Raw genomic sequence first — 22612 nt, 5'->3', positions numbered from 1 at the left:
ATATCATTTGAAAGGAGGAAATAATAATAATTAATATTTACATTTTGCTTTATATAATATAAAGTGTTTTTGTCATAACAAAATTTCAAAATATGTAAAACAAGCATTATTGTCACCATTTTATAGAGTTAGAATTGAGACTCTGAAAGATTAAATGAGTTGAAATATTTAAGTTAGGATTCTGATGTGTGTCTTTTGGCTTTAAATTCAATCCCCAATGAAAAGATGACTATCATGATATTGCAAATTTATTGCACCTTCATGATTTTAATATTATTCATGTAAAGAGGGTTATATTTATTTTAAGGATAAATTAAAGCTTGAGTTTGGAACTTTGACATCACATGGGGTTGCTGCCTTAATCTGATTTGGTGAGATTCAAACTAAAGAGTATTTTATCACTAAGAGAATTAAAATATACATAATTGCTCCCTAACATATTAAAAATAAAATATTAAATCACCTATTTTCCAATGTAATTTCTCAAAACTTAAAAGGAATATCAGAATCTTAACTTCTAAGAAAATGATAGGAAAAAAAGAATTTTTTTCCAATTTAAAGAACAAATTTTTCTTTGATAGCATCATTGAAAATGCTCATCCAGAAGCAGAGCTAAAATGAGAAAGAAAAGGTAGGATCTCACCTGAGTACTCCCCCAAACTCCTCAAAATGCCTTTAAATAATAACTCTAAATTCTATAGAGGTAGAACCCACAACCAAGAATTATCTTCCCATAAATACTCAGTATAATCCTTCAGGGGAAAATGGATATTCAATAAAAGAGAGGACTTTAAATATTCTTGATAAAAATATAAAAGCTGAATAGAAAATTTGACTTTAAATATAAGGCTGGAGAAAAAGGTAAATAGGAAATAGAAATCATAGTTAATAAAGTTAAATTGTTTGCATTTCTAAGTGGGAAAATGATTCTTGTATCTAATAAGAACTTTCTCATATTAGAGGAGTTAGAAGGAGTATTTATAGACAGAGGACATGTGTTATTTGAATATGAAGGGATAATGCCTAAAAACATAAAAATTATGGGGTGAAAGAAAAATGTACTGGGAAAAAGGCAAGAGAAGGGAAAGAATGAAGTAAATAATCTCACTTTTAAAAGACAAGAAAAAAAACTTTTATAGTGAAAGGGAAGAAAATGAAAGTGTGAAGAAGAAAAATGAGTGTCTTACAAAGAGGTAATAACTATACCTTCAATTGATTCTGGAACTCTATCTTACTTTACAAAACAGTAGAAGAAAAAGAGGATAAAGTGGGGATAATGTGGGGTGATAGAAGGGAGGGCAGATTGAGTGAGGGTGCACTCAGATGCAAAACTTTTGAGACAGTGAAAGGAGAAAGGGAATGGAATAAATATGGAAGGAAATACAATTAGCAAAAGCAAGTATGGGGTGGGGTGAGTGTGGCAAGTTTTTCTAATAAAGCTTTCATTTTGCAAACAGAAAGAACTTGAGTCAATTTTATAAAAAATAAGAGCCGTTCACCAGTTGATAAATGACCAAAAGATGAACAGTTTTCAGATAAAGCAATCAAACCTAACTATATTTATATATACATATCTATATATCTATATAGATAGATAGACAAAGTTCCAACTCATTTGTGTTTGGAGAAATTGAAAGTAAAACAGTTCTGTGGAACTACCTCTTACCTATTAAATTGGCCAATAGGACAGAAAATGAAAATGAACATTTTGTAGAGATAGGGAAAAAATTACTGTAATCAATGAATGATTGGTATAGTTTTGAACTGATTCAACCATTCTGCAGAACAATTCAGAACTTTGCTCAAAGGCCTATAAAACCATTCATACACTTTGATCTAGCAATCCCACTATTATGTCAGTATACAAAAAGAAATTAAGAAAAAACAAAAAGGAAAAGTATACATATGCACAAAAATATTCATAGCAGCACTTTTCTGGAAATAAAGAATTGGAAATTGAGGGGAAATACATCAACTGATCAAACATCATGTTTGAACAAAGTGCAGCATGTAATTATGATGGAGTACTATTGTGCTATTAGAAATGCTGAATAGGATGCTTTCAGAAATACTTGGACTTAAATGAGCTGATGCAAAGTGAAAGTGATGCAAAGTGTGTACAAAGTAATAGCAATATTATAAGGTGATCAACCATGAATGACTTTGCTATTCTCTGCAATATAATGATCCAAGATAATTCTAAAAGACTTATGATGAAAAATGCTTTCCATCCCCAGAAAGAGAACACATGATGTCCAAATACATATTAATACATACTTTAAAAAAAACTTTATGTTTCATGAAAGTTTTTCTGTTTGTTTTGTTTTGTAGACTATATTTTCTTTTACAACAGGATATAAGGAAATAGTTTGCATGACTACATATGTATAATCTGCATTGAATTGCTTGCCTTCTTAATTGGGGTGAGGGGAAAGAAGAGAGAATTTTGAACTCTAAATTTTAAAAAGGAATGTTAAAAATTGTTTTTACATATAGGTGGGGGAAATAAAATAACAAATAAATAAAAAGAAAGAAAAAAAAAAAAGAAAATGTTCATCCAGCCTCTGTTAGAAAATTTACAGGGAAGATGAAAGTTTTACTTCACAAATCAATCAATTTTTAAATAGCTATAATTGTAAAAAGTGTTATTTATTTTTAGCCCAATTTTGATTCCCCAAAATTTATCCAATGCTCTCATTTCTGCTTTCTGTTGCCAAGTAGGACAAATATAATCCCTTGGTCTACATAACAGCCTTTCAAATACTTGGAGACAGCTGTCATATAGTTATATGCCATCTGAATCTTTTCTTCTTGAAAATAAATATAAACTTTCCATTAACTCTTATAAGATGCAGACCTAATCACATCTTTGTTGCCTCCTCTTGATTCTCTATTTGCCATAATCTTTCCTAAAATATGGTATCCAGAACTATGAAGGAAACACACACACACACACACACACACACACACACACACACAATTCTCAAAATGTGGTTTCATTAGGGTAGAATATGGTGGTGCTTATATGTCTTTTTTTTTTCCTTTGGCATTATGCCTCCCTTAATGAAGCTTAAGTTTTCATTACCATTTTTGGCTTCCATATCACACCACTGAGTCATGTTGCATTAATGTCCTGTAAAATGTATATATTTTTCAATAAACTTCTCTTTAGCCATGACTTTCCAATTTTGTATTTGTGAAATTGACTTTTAAAACCCAATGTAAGAGTTTTTTCCCTAAATAAATTTTAGCTTAGTAGAGTAGCCTATTGTTATTCTTTTAGAATTCTGCTACTATTATCCCACAGGTTCCCTATTCTTATCTTTTTGTCATCTAATTTTTTAATAGCTAAGATATAACTTTATCCAGGTCATTGATAAAAATAAATGCTGAATATTATTGACCACACAACTAGATCACTATGGAATTTTATTAGAACTAGCCTTCTAAATTCATGTTATATGAATAATAACTATTCTTTTGAGTCTAGCTATTTAACCAGTTCCAAATCTATATGATTATTTAGTTCTTAGAGCTTCATCTCTCCACAAGGATGACATCAAAGATTTTAGAAAATGCTTTATTAAAATCAAAGTAAACTATAGCTGAGCATTTTCCTGATCTACCAGTCCAGTAACTCTGACAAAATGGAAATGATATTAGGTTGGCATGGCCTGCACTTGATGAATTCATGCTGGCTGGCTGTAATTGTTACTTACTTGCTAGATGGTCATTAACTTTAATGATACATTTATACAGTTTTGTGATAATTTGGAATTAAGTTTGCTTGTCATATTAAAAAAGAAGATCAAAGAAGGAAAAAAGACTGATGCTCAGGATTTTTATCAGTTACTAAAAGAGGTAAAGTGTGATTTAAAAATTATTGCATGGTAATCTAGATTCCAAACAATGGCAAAATTCTGGAATTCTCGAGGAAGAGAAGAAGGGAGAAAAAAAAAAGAGGGAGAGGAAGATAGATAGATAGGATTTGGTAGAAGATTAGACATGGGAATAAAAAGGGAGTTAGAGCCTAAGATAATAATGAAGTAGTGAACCTAGATAACTAGGAGGATGGGAGTATATTCAAATACAAAAAGGAAGTGGGGAAGAGAGAAGGTATTTGGGGAAAAGAAAGTGAATCCAGTTCTGAGCTATGTAGCCATGATGTATATATTTATGTGAATGTAACCTATAGATTGAAATGTCCAATATACATTTTGAGATACAAGGCTAGAGGTCAGGGGAGAGCCCAGAGTTGAACATATAGCTCTGAGAATTATCTGCACAAATATTATGCCTGAATCCATAAGATTGGTCATCACCAAGCAGAATAATATAAAGGGAGAAGATAAACTTAAGAGAGATCCTTAGGGGTGCTAACATGCAGGGACATAATATGAAAATTCATCAAAGGAAAGCTAGGAAAGTTTACAAAGCCAGGGGTTGGACCAGGGGAGCTCATTGTCATAAAAAATGAGGGAGAAGAGGTTTTAAGGGGAAAAAAAAAGATGATAGTTAACATCAAAAGCTTCAAAAAGGTTAGAAAAGATTAAGGTCTTTAATGATCCTAAATAAAAGTTATTAGATTTGTCAATTAAGAGATCTTTGAACCAGTTCAGATGACAGTGAGGTCCAAATATTGATTCTCTCATTTTCACCTCCCTTATTAAAAAAAAAAAAATTCTTTGAGTACCTTTGTGTGTGTGTGTGTGTGTGTGTGTGTGTGTGTGAACTATCCTCATTGCAGTGGGCAGTTAGGTATTATAGTGGATAGAGTGCCAGGCCTGAAATTAAGAAAATTTATCTTTCTGAGTTTTAATCTGGCCTTAAATACTTACTATATATTTACTTGCTATGTGACTCTGGGCAAGTCATTTAAAAGCCTGTTTGTCTCATTTCCTCACCTATAAAATGAGCTGGAAAAGAAAATAGTAAATTATTCCATTATCTTTGCCAAGAAAACTTCAAATGAATTCATGAAGGGTTGAATATAACTAAAATGAGTGAAGATCTCGCTTCTTCCTGTCCCCTTTCCCTTTTCCTAGCATATCCCTCTTTCTCATCACCTCATTTTTTTTTTTTTTTGAGATGATTCCAACACAATCCATAGCTCCATAACTAAACTACTTTTAACTGCCATAATGATAATAAATTTCTTAAGGGTTTATTAGTGCATTTTAGTATTTGGGAATATAAACAACATAATTTTGATAGGTTCCTTATATTTCTCACTTATGTTTAACTTTCTGTGTTTTTCTTGAATCAAATGTTTGAATGTCTCTGATCTTTTCATTGGGAATGCTTGAAATTGTCTTTTTCATTTAATTTATATATAATTTCCCCCCTGAAAGATTATATTCAGATTTGCTGGGTACAATATTCTTGTATTACAAGAATATTGTAAATTTATCTCTTAACTTTCTTTAATATTATATTTAAGGTCTCCATTCTTTTCTGGAATAGCTACTAAATTTTAGGTGACCCTCACTGGAGCTCTATGATATTTAAATTGCTTGTTTCTGGCTATTTGAAAATTTTTTCTTGATCTGTGGAACTCTAGGATTTGACTAATTTTCTCATTTGGAGATCTCTTTCAGGGGCTTACTGTGAAGTCATTCATTTTCTATTTTGCTCTCTTTCTCGCTCTCTCTTTTTAAAAATATATCTGGGGAGTTTTCCTATACAGATTTTTAAAATATAATGTCTCTTCTTCTACTATCCCCCTCTTTTTTTCTTTTTTGATCATAACATTCAGATAGTTCAACAATTCTAAAATTATTGCTTCTTAATTTATTTTACATGACTTTTTAAATTAATTTTTTCACATTTTCTTTTTTATTCTGTTGATTTGTTTGATATTGCTTCTCAGTGTCTCATGTAAACATTACTTCCCATTTAACTAATTGTATTTTTTAAGGACTTATTTTCTTCTTTTACCAAATTAATTTTTTTTAGTTTTCTTGGATAGTTCTCATTTCTTTTTTTTTTTTTTTTAATTTTTCCTCTACTGCTATTATTTGATTTTAAAAACCATTTCTTTGTTCTCTTTTTTCCCCCAAATCTCTTTATTTACCTCTTCTAGAAATCGTTTGGCATTTTTTCTGTAAGGCTTTTGCTTCTATAGGCTTTGAAGTCACTGTCTTCTTCCAAGTTTATGTCTTGAATTTCCTTGTCACCATAGTAGAATTTTATAGTCAGGTATTGTTATGTTTGTTTGCTCCTTTTTCTGGTCTATTTCTTGACTTTGGACTTTATGTTAGAGTTGGGTTCCCTTTACCTTTGGTATTGTTAGTATGAGAACTTTTAGGATTTTAAGTCTTATTTCTAGTTCTAGAAGCCTGCCAGTTTTTGATGCTTCCAAAATAGTATGATTCTGGGGGAGGGATGGTCATTGTTCTGGACTGTTCTCTGATCCTTACCCAAGAATAATGTCCCGTCCAGTGACAAGTGTTTATTTATTTATTTTTTTTCCTGAATTGAAAATGGGGTAACAGACAATGGAGTTCCCAAAATGGCACCCAATCATTGCTTGTAGTGCTAGCAAAGTGGTCCTCCATAATCTCCTTCTGACTATATGTTTAATTTCCTTGCCATTTCTGGGCACTAGGCACTTTCTCAGGACCACTGCTACTGCTGTTGTTACTTCCACCAACACCAAGGCCTTTAGCCAGCATGACTTTGGCCTTGCTGTGCTCCTGGTCAGCTCCCATCCTAGTTTTTCAGACCTTACTTTCTGTCCTTTGTCCTGCATCAGGCAAAAACAAAAACAAAAACAAAAAAAAACTACCTATTCTAACTGTTTGTATATTATATCATTTAGAATTCCACTTAATGACCTTTAAAAAAGCTATTTAGAGAGCAATGTAAGGAGAGCTCAGCAAAAATTTTTCTTTTACTTCACTATCTTGACTGTGCCTTTAACAAAAATTAATTTAAAGGGACTATATCAGAATGAGAATGAAGAACTAATTGAATTACTTTGTTCAAGATTCTTAAAAGTTCCTGTTTGGTTGTCAAATAAGTTTAACCTTCTTTGCCTAATGATCAAAACCTTCCATAATCTATTATTACCCAAATACCTGTTTCATTCTAGTTTGTTCCAAGCATTTTGTGCTGTTTTCAAACTGAATTATTCTTTCTGCTGGATTGACCATATACTTTCCCAAATATTTTTTTTTCCTTTGCTGCTTTGCTGGTTGAATTTCTACCTATCCTTTAAAGTCTAACTAGAATCCTTACCTCCTTTTTATCCTCCCTGTAGATAAGAGCATAACTCTTGAACACTCATATAGCTCTTTGAGCTGCATCTCCTTAAAGCACTCATCATTGAATAGTGTATATTTTAGTTATCTGTGTTATTAGCTCCAGCCTTCAACTCTTATCATTTACAACAGAATCTGCACACAGTAGGTATTTAATAGATTTGCTGAATTAATGATCAAGTAGCATGCATCATTGGAGGGTTCTTATCCACCAGAAAATCAAAATGATCAATCCGAATACCTGCCCAGAAATAATCAGGAGAGGGAAATCAAAGCAATCAGATTCAATGGTCCTGAAGATAACCTTCCTTTAGTTAATGATTCTCCTTGAGGCATGATTGACATTATTTCTTTCCCAATTTCTTTGGTTAATCTCAACATTAGAAGGCTAATAATATTCCACTAAAAGACTATTAAAACAATTCATTAGGATATGTAGGTAACCTCAGGCTTTTAAATATTATCATAAAGCACCAATCCTGTTAAGTCCTATTGCAATGAGAGAGTTATAAGAATGGACCAATGACATACTTTGTGCCCTATCATAGGACCACACATTTAGAGTTCAAATGGAATAATAGAGTCTATTCACCCTCCCCTCCCAGTTTTAAAGATAAGATAACTGATGACAAAAGAAGACAAATAATTGCCCATCACCACACAGGTAGTAAACAATGAACCCAGGATTTGGACCCAAGTCCAGCTGTACCCTTCCTCTATCCCTCCCCCACTTAAAATCATTATTCTTTCAACTATGTCCTTTGTGTTAGGGATCATTAAGATATCATTACAGTAGCTCATTACTGAAATGTTCAGTATCTAGTATTTTTTTTTTAACTAGAGATTAATTAAATGACCTTTTAAAGATATTATAAGGGCTGAGTGGAAAAAGGACCTATACCAATGGGATTACAGCTCCCTGTCATGAAAACATTAGTTGAAAATCATTCTAAATATTTTTTCACAAATATGTAAACTCACATACAAATACTTGTACATACTCAAGAAAATGGAAAGATCCCAAGTACTACAGCAGCCTAGTATACCCTCTATACATATTTGTTGAATGCATATACAAATGAGCAGTGATTTGCTAAAAGATAATTATCTTTATATATTACATATTATACATAATTGTTGTTTTTCTTGTGGGATTTTTTGATGTGATTATAGCATTAATAAAATCAAATAAAGCACAGTAAACACCAAAAGATGATTGAAAACCAGATGCTCACTGTCCAATTTAAAAGTCAAAAATCTCTAAAGTATAGAAATTTTACATCTAAGAATTCTCTGTCCACATTTTCCATTGCAGTTCAAGATTGGCAGAGAATATGCAATAATAATCAGTATACAGTAAACCAGGGCTTCTTCCCAAACTTTATAGTTAATTTCTAGGAATGTATGGGTTTGGCAATTGATGCAAGCATTTTTTTCCTATGTGGATAATTTTAAATTTGCCAGACATAAGCCCACTCCCTATTTACCTGAACTTACTTTTGCTCCAGTGAAGAAGGAACAGACTTAGGACAATCATAATATTCTAGAGTCAAACAGGATCTTGTATGGACAAGATTAATTTATTTTCTTTCCCTATAAAACTCAACTTACTAGCAAAATAGCCAAGATAGTCACTTTGCTTAAGGCACTGAATTCCACAGGCAAGATTAATGGTGTGCCTAATGCAGCCCAGCTCCTGAGCTAATAAAGCAAAAGGCAGAACATGCATTGTAAGACATCAACAAGTTTCAAAACTTAGGTTGATGCCTTTTCCTGAAAAGCCTCCAGCAACCACATTAACCAGAAGAATGACCTGACAGAAAGGACACCTCCCTCACCAATTAGTTCTGCTGAGTCATCCACAGCATGGGAGGGAGAATTAGCATACCTAACTTCCTGCTCTGCCAGCAGAGCATCTGGGAAAGATTTGCAATGGAGTGGAATATGGGAAAGGATTGAACTGCCTATTCAAGATGAGAGACACTTTGGAAATCATAGATTTTCTTAGGGTACCCCCACCCACTTTTCTTGCAGTAATATTTAACTTTGATGAAGTATCACTGAAGATTCAGAAGATCCAAATTCACCTTTCATTAAAACCTGAATACTATTCATAATTAGAAACACTTCAATTAAGAAATATTTTGAATTGCTTACTGCTGTTTGTATTGAAAAAGAATACTTCATATCTTCATAAATAACTAATAAGAAAGAAAAAAGCCCAGAGGAAGGAATTTGAAATTGTGTCACTCAACAAGAGAGCAAAGGTAGGTGCCCCAAAATGCACATAATAGGAATAAACTATTTATTTCTTTTAGCAACAAGAATAAAGGGATTTTGTAAATGGTGCTCAATAGTTTTATGTGAATCATTGGCAGTCAGATAACTTCAACAAATGTCTCATCTCTGAACTATGGTGAGGGTCTATATTTTACTTTATAGTAGAATACATGTCTCATTTTATCTTTCATCAGATGTGATATTAAAGAATATCACAGAAAAATGACTGTGCAATGCTAGCTAATATCTGCAAATCTAAATATCTACCATCTCTATGTATGTGTATATATGTATATATATACTATAGATAGAAAAACACATATGCATAGCAGAAATATTCAATTCTTTCTCTTACTATTTCTCTCTTTCCTTTCCAAGAACCACTTCCCTCCCTCCAAAAAAGGGGGGTCATAAAGAATCAGACATGACTAAAATAACTGAACAACAGTCAATAATTACCTTGGAAAACTCATCTGGGGACTAAGGAAGAGAAAACAAAGGGAAAAATGCATTATTGAAAGAAAAAAAAAAAAGAAAACAACTGTGAGAATTGGATGAGGATTTACTTTCCACAGAGTTAACAAACTTAAATTAGAGAAATGCAACTTAAATCAGGGAAAAGAAAGTGAAATCTGAAAAATTAAACCTAAAGAGGGAAGACATGAATTAGAATAAGAAACAGGCTAGGAGATGTGATCAGGGGTAGGGTGGAGACTCATGTAAACCTGGGGGAATTAGGTGTTATGAATAGGCTGTAACTTCTGTACTATCCAAATAATGGGAAATGAGTGGATTTGAGAGAGAGAAAAAAAAAAGAAATTGTGTTTTCCTTTCAAGGATGTGCCCTACTATCTTAGATACCAGCTCTTGCAAGAACATAAAATAAAATCCTTTCCTATCATTATTAGCAAGTGTGTAGAATTCTTGATAAGAAAGTTTTTTTACACAATGGATAGACTCTGAGTATAGCTTAAAGATGATTATTCTTCTAATTGCTGAGCAGGTGAATTATTTTTCCCTAAAGTAATATCTTTTAAAAATTATAGATATCATCATTATATTACTAGTTACATATAAAGATTTTCCTTTCAAAATTAATGTTGGGTAATTTCAATTTTTTTATTTTTATTTTTTAATTTTTAATTTAAAATTTTAATTTAAGTATATGTTTTTATTTTAGTGATGTCTGACTCTTTATAATCCCTTCTCTTATCCCCTTCTCTTCCTACTTCCTGGTAAGGTAAGATAAATAAATTTTTATACCCGACAAAATATGTATGTTATACTCCCTTTAAGATGAAAATGAGATCTAAACATTGTGTGCCATTTCCTCAACCCCAATTATCCTCCCCTCTACTATAAAAGTTCTTTTATGAGATAACATACCCCATTTTACCTTTCTATTTCTCCTTCTACCAGCATATTTCTCTTTCTCATGCCTTAATTTTATTATTTATATGTCATTGCCTCAGACTCAATTCACATGTATTCCCTCCTTCCTTCTAACTGCCCTAATAATGATAAAGTTCTCAAGTGTTATAAATATTATCTTCTGAAAGAAATTATTAATAGTAACCAATTATATGGGAAGATACAGAATTCTCACTCTTTTTTAAGGTCCTTATATCAAGACTCAGCCACTGAAAGATAGAACTGATGACAGTAGATAGTATTAACATTCTCCAACCTTATAAGGAATTTAATAGAAGGTGAAACTCCTGGCCCCTTATGTTCTACTCAGACTTGGATATAGGATATAGATTCTAAAGAATAGTTCTACCTCTTATTATAATATGTATTTTCTCAGTAACTTTTAACCAATTACAGTTTATTGGGCCCCTTAGGAGCACCCACTCTTCCAAGATCATATAACTGTGAACCCACAAGTCACCATCATGCAAGCAGAGACAGTGCCAGGAAAGGGTACTCCACAATCTCCTTCTAACCAGTTGTTTTTATCCCATTTTCATCTATGGACTAACAACTCTGGTAGTTGCAGCTGTTGATTCAGTTACATCTGAGGTCTGCTGTTAGCTTGCCAGTGAATGTTGCCTGAACTAGATTGTACTCTACCCCAATCCCAGTGAGACAGACTTTTCCAATGAACCTTTATAATGGTCTAGAAAATAGTTTCATTTCATCTATTTGGTGGTTCTATCAATTTAGAATTAGTTTTGAGGTATTATTTTGGAGAATTCAGGCAGATCCTTGGCTTTATCCCATCATCTTGGCTTTACTCTCTGAACAGCTTTTTAATGAACATTAATAGACACTTATGATAAGAAGGGAAGTACTCAACTAGAAGAAAAATTTTCACATCAAATAAGGTTTTAAATCCAAAATATGATCCAAGTCATAAACTAAAACATGAAAAATGCAATCAATGTCAAAGGATATAAATATTTTTCAAGAGAATTCCAAACAACCATTTTGAAATTTGTCCCAACTGACTAGGCAGAAAAGAAATAAAAACAAAAGAAAACACTATTGAGGCTTCAATTCCCATCTCAAAACTTAGCAAAAAAAAAAAAAAAAAAAAGACAAAAATGGCTAGAATCAATATTAAATTGGCAGTGGAAAGACAGGAATACACAACATCTTTTCTGCATATATAATTAGATATCTAATAGAAACTTCAAAATCAATATATCCAAAAGAAGTCCTGTTATTTTAAAATCCACCTTTCTTCTCAAACTATATTTTATTTTGTATTCAGAACACCCAAAATTTCCCTGTCAATCAAGTCATGATCCTTTACTTACTGTTGTTTTCAACTCCTTACTCACACTCACCCACATATCCAGTTAGTGGAAAATTATTTCTATTGTCACATCATTTCATGTATAAGTCTATTTAAAAATCAATTAATTTATTTTAATACACATTATGAATACGTATTGGGAGGGAAAAATCATGGGAGAGGGAAAAAAAACAGAAAAAAGACATATCATGAATTTATTTACATTCAATTTCCATAGGTCTTTTTCTGAATGAAGGTGGCATTTTCTGTCCAAAGTCTTTTGAAATTGCTTTGCATCTCTGAATCACTAAGAAGAACCAAATTTTTCATAGTTGATCATTGCAACATTCCTGCTATTATTGGGTGCAATGTATTTCTGGTTATACTTGTTTTATTTAGTATCAGTTGATATAAATCTTTCCTGGCTTTCTAAAATCAGCTTGTTGATCAATTTTTTATAGAATAACAATATTCTATTACCTTCATATAGGACAATTTATTCAGTCATTCCCCAAGTGATGGGCCTCTACTCATTTTCCAATTCTTTGGTGCCACAAAAGGAGCGGCTACAAACATAGTTGCACATGTAGGTCCTTTTTAACCTCTTTTACGATATCCTAGGGATACAGACTCAATAGTGGCACTGTTGGGTCAAAGGGTATGCATAGTGTTAAAACCCTTTATAACCTTTTGGACATAGTTCCAGATTGCTTTTCTGAACAGTTGGATCAGTTCACAATCCCAACAACGATGCATCAGTGTCCCAGTTTTCCTACATCCCCTCCAACATTTATCTTTATCTTTTCCTGTCAATTTTAGCTAATCTGAGAGGTATGAGGTGATACCTCTGAGTTGTTTTAACTTGGATTTCTTTAATAAATGATGATTTAGAGCATATTTTCATATATCTACAGATGGCTTTAATTTTATCATCTGAAAATTATCTGTTAATATCCTTTGACCAGATTTGAGCAGTTGGGAAATGAGTTGTATTTTCATACAATTTTTAAATATATTTTAGAAATGAGACCTTTATAAGAAACATTGGTTGAAATGATTTTCTCCCAACTTTGTACTTCCCTTTTAATCTTGTTTCTGTTGCTTTTGTTTGTATAAAACTTTTAAGTTTAATGTAATCAAAGACTTTGCCTTTGATAATGTTCTCAAGTTCTTCTTTGGTCATAAATTCTTCCCTTTTCCAAAGATTTGATAAGTAAATTATCCCTTGCTCTCCTAATGTGTTATGGTATCATCCTTAATGCCCAAATCATGTTTCCATTTCAACCTTATTTTGATATGGCGTGGGAGATATGGGTCTATGCTGAATTTCTAACATATTTTCCAATTTTCTCAACAATTTTTCTAAAATACTGGCTTCTTATTCTTGAAGCTGGAGTCCAAGAGTTTATCAAAACTAGAATACTATAGGCCTTGATTATTATATCATGTTTATCCAATCTATTCCACTGATGGACTACTCTATTTTTAGCCAATACCAAATGTTTTTGATGGGTGCTGCTTTATAATTTAGTTTTAGGTTTGGTACTGCTAAGACATCATCCTTTGGATTTTTTTTTTTTTTTAACATTCATTCCCTTGATATACTAGACCTTTTGTTCTTCCAAATGAATTTTATTATTTTTTCTAGTATTATAATTATTTTTGACAGTTTGATTGTTTTGCCACTGAATAAGTAGAACAATTTAGACAAAATTTTAATTTTTATTATATTTGCTCAGTCTACACATGAGCAATTGATATTTTTCCAATTGTTTGGATCTGTCTTTATTTGTGTGAGAAGTGTTTTGTAATTGTATTCATATAGTGCTTGGGTTTGTCTTGACAGGTAGACACCAAAATATTTTATTTTGTCTACAGTTATTTTAAATGAAATTTCTCTTTCTACCTTTTGTTACTGGGTTTTGTCAATAACATAAAAATCCTGATGATTTGTATGGGTTTATTTTATATCCTGCAACTTTGCTAAAGTTACGAATCCTTTCCAGTAAGTTTTTGAATGATTTTCTAGGATTCTCTAATTATATCATGATATCATCTGCAAAGTTTTATTTCCTCATTGCCTAATCTAATTCCTTTAATTTACTTTTCTTATTGTTAAAGCCATACTTTCTAGTACAATATTGAATAATAGTGGTGATAATGGACATCCTTGTTTCATTCCTGATCTTATTGAGAACATGCCCAGCTTCTCTCCATCACAAATGATGCTTCCTATTGGGTTTAAATAGAAACTGCTTATTATTTTAGGGAAAGATCCCTTTATCTATATAGTCCCTAGTACTTTTAATAGGAATAGGTGCTGTATTTTGTCCAAAGCTTTTTCTATATCAATTGAGATTATTATTTGATTTCTGATGGTTTTGTTATTGATATGGTCAATAATGGTGATAGCTTTCCTGATATCTAACGAGAATTGCATTCCTGGCATAAATCCCACTTGGTCATAGTGTATTATTCTAGTGATGCATTTTTGTAATCTCTTCGCTAAAATTTTATTTAAAATTTTTTGCATCAATATACATTAGGAACATTGATCTGTAATTTTCTTTCTCTATTTTGGCTCTTCCTGGTTCAAATATCAATGCCATGTTTGTGTCATAGAAGGAATTTGGCAGGATTCCTTCTTTACCTATTTTTCCAATTAGTTTGCATGGTATTGAAATTATTTTTTCTTTAAATGTTTGGTAAAATTAACTTGTAAATCAATCTGGTACTAGAGATTTTTTCCTTAGGGAGTTCCTTAATGGCTTCTTCAACTTCTTTTTCTAAAATGAGGTTATATAAGAAATTTCTTTCCTCTTCGGATAATCTGGACAATTTATTTTTGTAATATTCAACCATTTCAATTAAATTGTCAGATTTGTTGGCATACAGTTGGGCAAAAATAGCTCCTAATTAAGGCTTTAATTTCTTTTTATTGGTGATAAGTTCACTCTTTTCACTTTTGATGCTGGTTATATTTTTTCTTTCTTTTTTCTAATCAAATAACTAAAGATTTATCTATTTTGTTTATTTTTTCATAAAACAAACTCAGATTTATTAATTAGTTCAAAAGTTTTCTTAGTTTCAATGTTACTAATATTTCCTTTGAGTTTCAGAATTATGAATTTGGTATTTAATTGGTGGATTTTAATTTGTCCTTTTTAAACTTTTTTAGTTATATGCCCAATTTATTGATCTCCTTTTTGTCTACTTTATTTATGTAGCTATTTAGAGATACAAAATTTTCCCTAAAAACCTCTTTGGCTGTGTCCTATTTGTTTTGGTGTATTAGCTTATTATTGTCATTCTCTTGTGTGAAATTATAAAGTGTTTCTGGGATTTGTGTTTTATCCCCATTTTATGTTAGTTATTTAATTTCTTTTTTTTTATTTTTTAATGTTTTTTTTGGGTTTAATGGGTCTTTAAAACAATTCAAACCTCTTGTTCCAATTTTTCACCTCTTACCCCCCGACCACCTCCCCCGATGGCAGATAAGTGATGTTAAATATTTAAAATATAAAAATTAGTTTTAATGACCAAACTTTTTTTGCTGTCAAAAGATAGACTTTGAAATTTGTACAATTAGCTTGGAAGGAAATCAAAAATGCAGGTGGGCATAAATTAGGGGTTGAATTCAATGTAATGGTTTTTGTCATTAGGTTCTTTCTCTGGGTGTGCTTCAGTTCATTACTGTCCATTGGAAATGTTTGGTTGGTCTCCTTGCTGGGGATGGAGGTCCTGAAAGCATTATAATGATGTTGAAGTATAAGTCCTGGTCCTCTCATTTCATTTCATCAGTTCGTAAATCTCCAGGCCTTTTGAAATCATCCTGTTGGTCATTTCTTTGGTTATTATAATTTCATATACCCAAATTTTTCAGCCATTCTCCAACGTGGACATCCATTTCGTTTCAGTCTCAGCCACTCAAAGGGCTGCCACAAACATTCATTTAACGGTCCCTTTCCCTTCTTTAATCCTTTGGGATATAATCCCAGTAGCACTGCTGGATAAAGGGAACGTTTGATAACTTTTGGGCATAGTTCAAATTTCTCTCCAAATGGTTGGATTGTTCACCCCAACCCAACAATCATCAATTCCCAGTTTTCCCGCATCCTCCAACTCATCATTATTTTTTCCTGTCACTTTAAATCACAGGTGTGTTGGGTATCTTAGAGTTGTCTTTTTGCATTTCTCGTTTTGGCTCTTTTCATATGACTAGAAATAGTTTCAATTTCTTCATCGAGGTTGTCTGTTCATATCCTGACCATTTTCAGTTGGAGAATGGCGATTTTATAAATTAGGTTAATTTTCTATATATTTTGGAAAGGGGCCATCAAAACCTGACTTAAAAATTTTTCCCAGTTTTCTTCCCCTAATCTTTCTGCATTAGTTTGTTTGTACAAAACTTTTTCAGTTTGGTATAATCAAATTTTTTTTTATTTAATAGCCTTTTATTTCAGGTTATCATGGGTAACACAGCATCCATCATCCGGGGTTTTTCTTGGGTTTTTAATTGCCTGTTCTTTTCTTTTTCTGAAATGGGACTTCAAAATTCTTGCTCCTCTGTTAGTCGGGAAATCTATATTTTTTGGGGAGCTCCATTTCATTGGGTTTAAGTTTTGGCATAAAGTTGGGCAAAATAATCCTTATTATTTTCTAATTTCCTTTCCATTGGTGGAAGTTCCCCTTTCATTTTAAGACTACAATTTCATTTTCCCCTCCTTTTTTAATAGTTTCAAAGGGCATCTATTTTATTGGCTTTTTAGAACCAAATTTGTTTAAATTAATTCAATGTTTTTTTACTTTCAATATTTTAATTTCTCCTTTTAATTTTAAATTTAATTTAGTTTTGATTGGGGTTTTTAATTTGGTCTTTTTAGTTTTTTTTTCAAGGAATTCATTAATCTTTCTTTCTCTGTTTTTCAAGTAAGCCTCTAAGGATATAAAATTCCCTCTTTTACCCTTTGGCTGCATCCAAATTTTGTAGTGTCTCATTTTGTCATTATCTTAATTGAAATTATTAATTGTATCTATAATTTGTTTCCCAATATTCTTTGATGGTTTTTTTTCAATTCTTTTTGGTCTATTTCCCCCTAATTTTTTGTTAATTGGGTTTTTTTTGCTTGATCTGGAAAATTTCTGCTTTTTGCATTTAATTTTAGGTCTTTTGTCCTAATTATTAATTTTTGGAATGGTTCCAGAACGCTAGAAGAAAATTCCTTCTATTTTTTTTCTCAAGATCAACAACCTAATTTTCTAATATTCTTTTCTTAATTTCTTTCTTTTGTTTGTGGTTTATTTGTAATTCTGGGAGTTCGGTTGGGATCTCCCTACTATTCAGTTTTGTTGTCTACTTCTTGCAACTCCTTTAATTCCTTTAGGAAGTTGGGTGCCATATCATTGGTTATATTTTTAATTTGATTTGCTTGGTTTTCTCCCTTTGGGATGTAGTTACCTTCCTTATCTTTAATTGTCAATTTTTTTGGATCAAAAAGGATCTCCTCTTTTTGATTACCTGAAAGCATTGTTTTGCTCATTTTCTTTTATTATAGCATCCCCCCCAAATGTGTTTCTTTTAAACAAATATTGTGGGTTCTGACTTTTGTCCAGTTGCTTCTTGCCTCCTCTTTTGGGGAGTTCATCCATTTACATTTAGTTAAATTTAAATCCTTTTCCTGCCATCTAATAACGATTTGCTTTTGTTTCGCCTCCCCAACCCTCTTTCCCCCTTTTAAAATTACCCTCTTGTTCACGTTTTATCCTCTTTATAATCCCTCCCCCTTTGGTCTTTCCCCTTCCTTTTTGCTCTTTTCTTTTCCCTTTCCTTGTTTTAATGGGGAGGAAATTTTCTCTAAAACAAATGTCAATTTTTTTTCTTTGGCCAACTCTGATGGGTAAGATTCCACAATGTTCCTCCCCCCTCTAAATTCCCTCAGATATGATAAGTTTCCTTTGCCTCTTTGTGGATGTGGTTTCCCTCTTTTATCCCTCCTTCCCCTTTTTCCATCATCCCTTTTCCTATCACTTTCCTTTTTTTATTTATATCATAAATCAAATTACATGTATTCTTTTTTATCCATAAAAAATCAATTCTCAAAATTATTTTACCTTTCTGCATCTCTTGAGTTCTATTCCGGAATCAAATTTTTTGTTTGTTTGGTTTTTCTTCGAAACAAATGATTTTTGTTTATTAAATTCCATCTTCTTCCTTGGAAGAAAATGCTCAGTTGCTGGGTGTTTTTCTTGGCTGCATCCCAATTTTGTCCTTTCGATATCATTTCAGGTTCTTTCCTTTAATGTAGGGCAGCCAGATCTTGGGTGATCCTTATTGTGGCCCTCATTTAAATTGTCTTTTTGGCTGCTTGTAAAATTTTTTCCTTAATCGTGGTTCTGAAATTTGGCCCTTTCCTTGGGGTTTTATTTTAGGGTTTCTTTCAGAAGGGTTCGATGAAATCTTTCAATCCTATTTTACCTTCTCTTCTATTACTTTGGTTCTCTTTATGATTTCTTGAAAATAGTATCTATCTTTTCATCCTAGTTTTCGGAAAGGTCTAATAATCTAGTTATCTCTCTAGATCTATTTTCAAGTCTTCATTTTTAAAGTAAATATTTGGTTTTATTTGTCATTTTGGTTTTGTTTGACTGATTCTTCTTCTCAATAATCATTAGTTTCTTTGTTCAGTTCTATTTTTTAAAATTTTTTTCTTCATTGCTTTTTTCTTTTTTTCTGTAATTGTCAATTGGGTTTTTAAATGTTTGTTTTGGTCTGGAATTTTTCCATTTCCTAATTTTTTTTAAATTATTTTCTTTTCAATTCACAGATCCTACTTTTTGAGTGTTCTTTGTCTTTTCAATTTACAGATCCTACTTTCTTGTGAGTTCTTTGTCTTTTCAATTCCAAATCCTACTTTTGGTAATTCTTTATTTTTCAATTCACTTCTTTTTCCTGATTTTTATTTTTCCAATTCCAAAATTTTTTTCCCTGCACTTCCCGGGAATTTTTAACTTTTTCAATTCGTATTTCAGGGAGTTTTGCTCTCTTTCCTTTCCCCATTTATCTTCTAACTCTTTTTGGACTTTTAATGGTTTCTTCTTGAACATCATGTAAGGAGGACAATCTTTTGAATTTTGTGTTTTTCTCTTCAGGTTTCTGACCTGTTCTTTCTGCATAGAACTTCGATCTTCTTTTCATCTTTTTACTCATTTTTAAAGCCTTTGGGTATTCTCTTAGGCAAATTTTTAACTTCCTCTGAACAGGGAAGATGTAAACCGATTTCTGGCTATTGGGTCTCTGGGTGAGGTTTCCCTTCCCCTAAAGGGATGGATTCAGCCTTGGCCACTTCAAGTGCCCAATTGGGCTGTGTGGGTTGGATCCCTAGGCTAGAGACTTAAGGGGGTGAAGGTTCACCCCAGGCTGGAGCCTCTTGTGGGACGTGTGGGCTGACCCCAGGTGCAGACCGTTCTGGGAATCCCCAGCGTTCTGCCTGATGCAACCCTTGGCTAAGCCAGGCCCCCCCTGCCGATTGGGCTAATCTGAGCTGTTCCTCCTGCTTGCAGGATCCAAACTCCCAAGGAAAAACCCTTACTGGGGTTGGGGCTGCAAGCTTGTGCTGAGATCTGTGCTTTCACTTTCGGTTTGAGACTCTCCTTGGAACCTAATTTTTCTCCCAGTCTGTGCTGATCTCCCCCCTGGCCCCGGAACCAACCTTTTTTGGCGAGACTGCAGATTTTCTTCGGCTGGTGAGTTGTTCTTCTTCTTATCTTTATGAATTGTAGCAGTCAAGACTATTTTTGAGGCTTGATATAATATTGATAGAGAGGGTAAGAGAAGAGCTTAGAAAGTCGCGTGTGCCTTCTCTGCAATCTTGGCTCCGCCCCCAATTATTTAATTTCCAATTGGTTTTTGTCTACCTTTCCTTGGCCCGTTATTGAATATGTATATATATTCCAAAAAATATATTGCATTGTGACATGAAAAGGAAGCAATGCCTATTTCTATCTTTCTGCATTTGATTATGAGATTTTTTTGCCCAAATACATGGCCAATTTTTGTGTAGGTGCCATGTACTTCCAAGAAAAAGGCATGTTCCTTTCTCTCTCTATTCAGTTTTTTCCAGAGGTCCATCATATTTAGGTTTTCTGGGATCCCATTAACCTCCCTAATTTCTTTTTTTTTTTTTGTTTATTTTATGGTTATATTTGTCTGATTCTGAGAAAGAGATGTTGAGGTCCCCCAGTAATGTAGTTTTACTGTTTATTTCTTCCTGTAACTGGCTTAATAATTTCTCTTGGAGTTTGTATGCTTTTTTTTTTTTTTTTTTGCATGTACATTTAATATACTACTTCATTGCTTATAGTGCCTTTTATCAAGATGTTATTTTCCTTCCTTATATCTTTTAATTATTTCTATTTTTACTTTTGCTTTATTTGAGATCAAAAATGCTACCCCTGCTTTTTTTTTCTTCAGTTAAAGCATGATAAATTTTGTTCCTGCTTTTTACCTTCACTTTATATATGTCTCTGTGTATCAAATGTATGTCTTGTAAATAACAAATTGTAGGATTCTGTTTTTTAATCTACTCTGGTATTCACTTCTATTTTATGGAGAGTTCATCTCATTCACATTCACAGTTATGATTTACTAGCTGTGTATTTTTTTCCATCCTATTTTCTGCCGAAATATACTTTTGTTCTCTCTTTCCACCTTGTTTGTAGAAATGATTTTTTTTAACCCACCTCACACACTACCTTATTTTCTATCACCCTCCCTCTTTTTCTTAACTTTTTTTCTTAGTTTTCCTGCTCTTCCTTCTATCCATCCCCGTCCTTTTCTTTCCTCTTTCTCCTCTTACTTCTTTTTAGGGTTAGATGAATTTCTATATCCAACTGAATGATTAAGTTATTCCTTTTTAGAATCAAAACTGATAAGATCAAGCTTGAGACAATGCTCTTCCCTCTCCCTTCTTCTCTTTATTGTAATAGTTTTTTTGCACCTTTTCATGTGAATTTATTGTCCTATTATACCTCCCCTTTCCTCTGGTTTCAGCATAGTATTTTTCCCAACCCTTAATGTCATTTTCTTTGATGTCAGCATATCAAAGTCCATTCACAACCACACCCTCTGTCTGCCCCGTAACAGATTTAGTTCTCAGAGTTATACATATCATTTTTTCCATATGAGGGTGTAAACAATTTAACTTTTAAATAATATAGATATTTTCCCCTGTTTGCCTTTCTATACTTCTCTTGAGTCCTGTGTTTGTAGAATGCTTTTTCTGTTTAGTTCTGCTTTTTCAATAGAAATGACTGAAAGTCTCTTACTTCATTGAAGAGCCATCTTCTTCCATGAAAGATGATGTTTGGTCTTACTGGGTAGTTAATTCTTAGTTTTAACCCCAGTTCCTTTGCCTTTCCTTTGCCTTATTGAATATGGAATTCCAGGCCCTCTGATCCTTTATTATAGAAGCTGCCAGATCCTGGTTGATTCTGATTGTCGCTCTTTGATATTTGAATTGTTTTTGTCTCTCAGCTTGCAATATTTTTTCCTTGAAATTGTAGTTTTGAAGTTTTGCAATCTCTTTCTGAAGGTGATCGATGGATTCCTTCAAAGAGTATTCTCTTCCTCCCTTTCCCCTCATGTTTCTAAAATATATGAGCAGTTTTCTTTGATGATCTCTTGACAAATGCTATCCAGATTTTTTTGTTTTGGTCATGGCCTTCAGGTAGCAAAATTTTAAAATTGTGTTTACTGGATCTATTTTCTAGGTCTGCTCTTTTATTCATGAGTTATTTCACCTTTTTTTTTCCATTTTTTCATTTTTTCTTTCTTATTCTTTACTTCTCATAGAGTCATTAGCTTCCATTTGCCTCATTATAGTTTTTAATGTGTGATTTTCTTCAGTTAGCTTTTTTATCTCCTTTTCCAATTGTTTAAATCTACTTGTGAAGGTATTGTTTTCTTCAGTGGATTTTTATTTTTTGCATTGGCCAATTGTATTTTTTTTTCAGGAATTGCCTTCATTTTCCAAGCTATTGACTCTTGTATACTTCTCACTTCTTTTCTCATTTTTTCTTCTACCTCTCTTATTTAACTTTTAAAATATTTTGTGAATACTTCCAAGAATCCTCTTTGGACTTGAGACCAATTCATATGATTCTTTGAAATTTGCTCTGTGGATGTTCATTTTGTCCTCATCTGAATTGATGTTTTGTTCTTCCCTATCAGCATAGGAACTTGCTATAGTCAAAGTTCTTTTATGTTTCTTGCTTACTTTCTTTCCATTTTTTTTTTTGGTATTTCTTCTTTTTTGTTTTAACATAATGATTG

This window comes from Sarcophilus harrisii, chromosome 4 (assembly GCF_902635505.1).
Source record: "Sarcophilus harrisii chromosome 4, mSarHar1.11, whole genome shotgun sequence".
NCBI classification, from domain to species: domain Eukaryota; kingdom Metazoa; phylum Chordata; class Mammalia; order Dasyuromorphia; family Dasyuridae; genus Sarcophilus; species Sarcophilus harrisii.
This window is presented reverse-complemented; position numbering follows the sequence as displayed.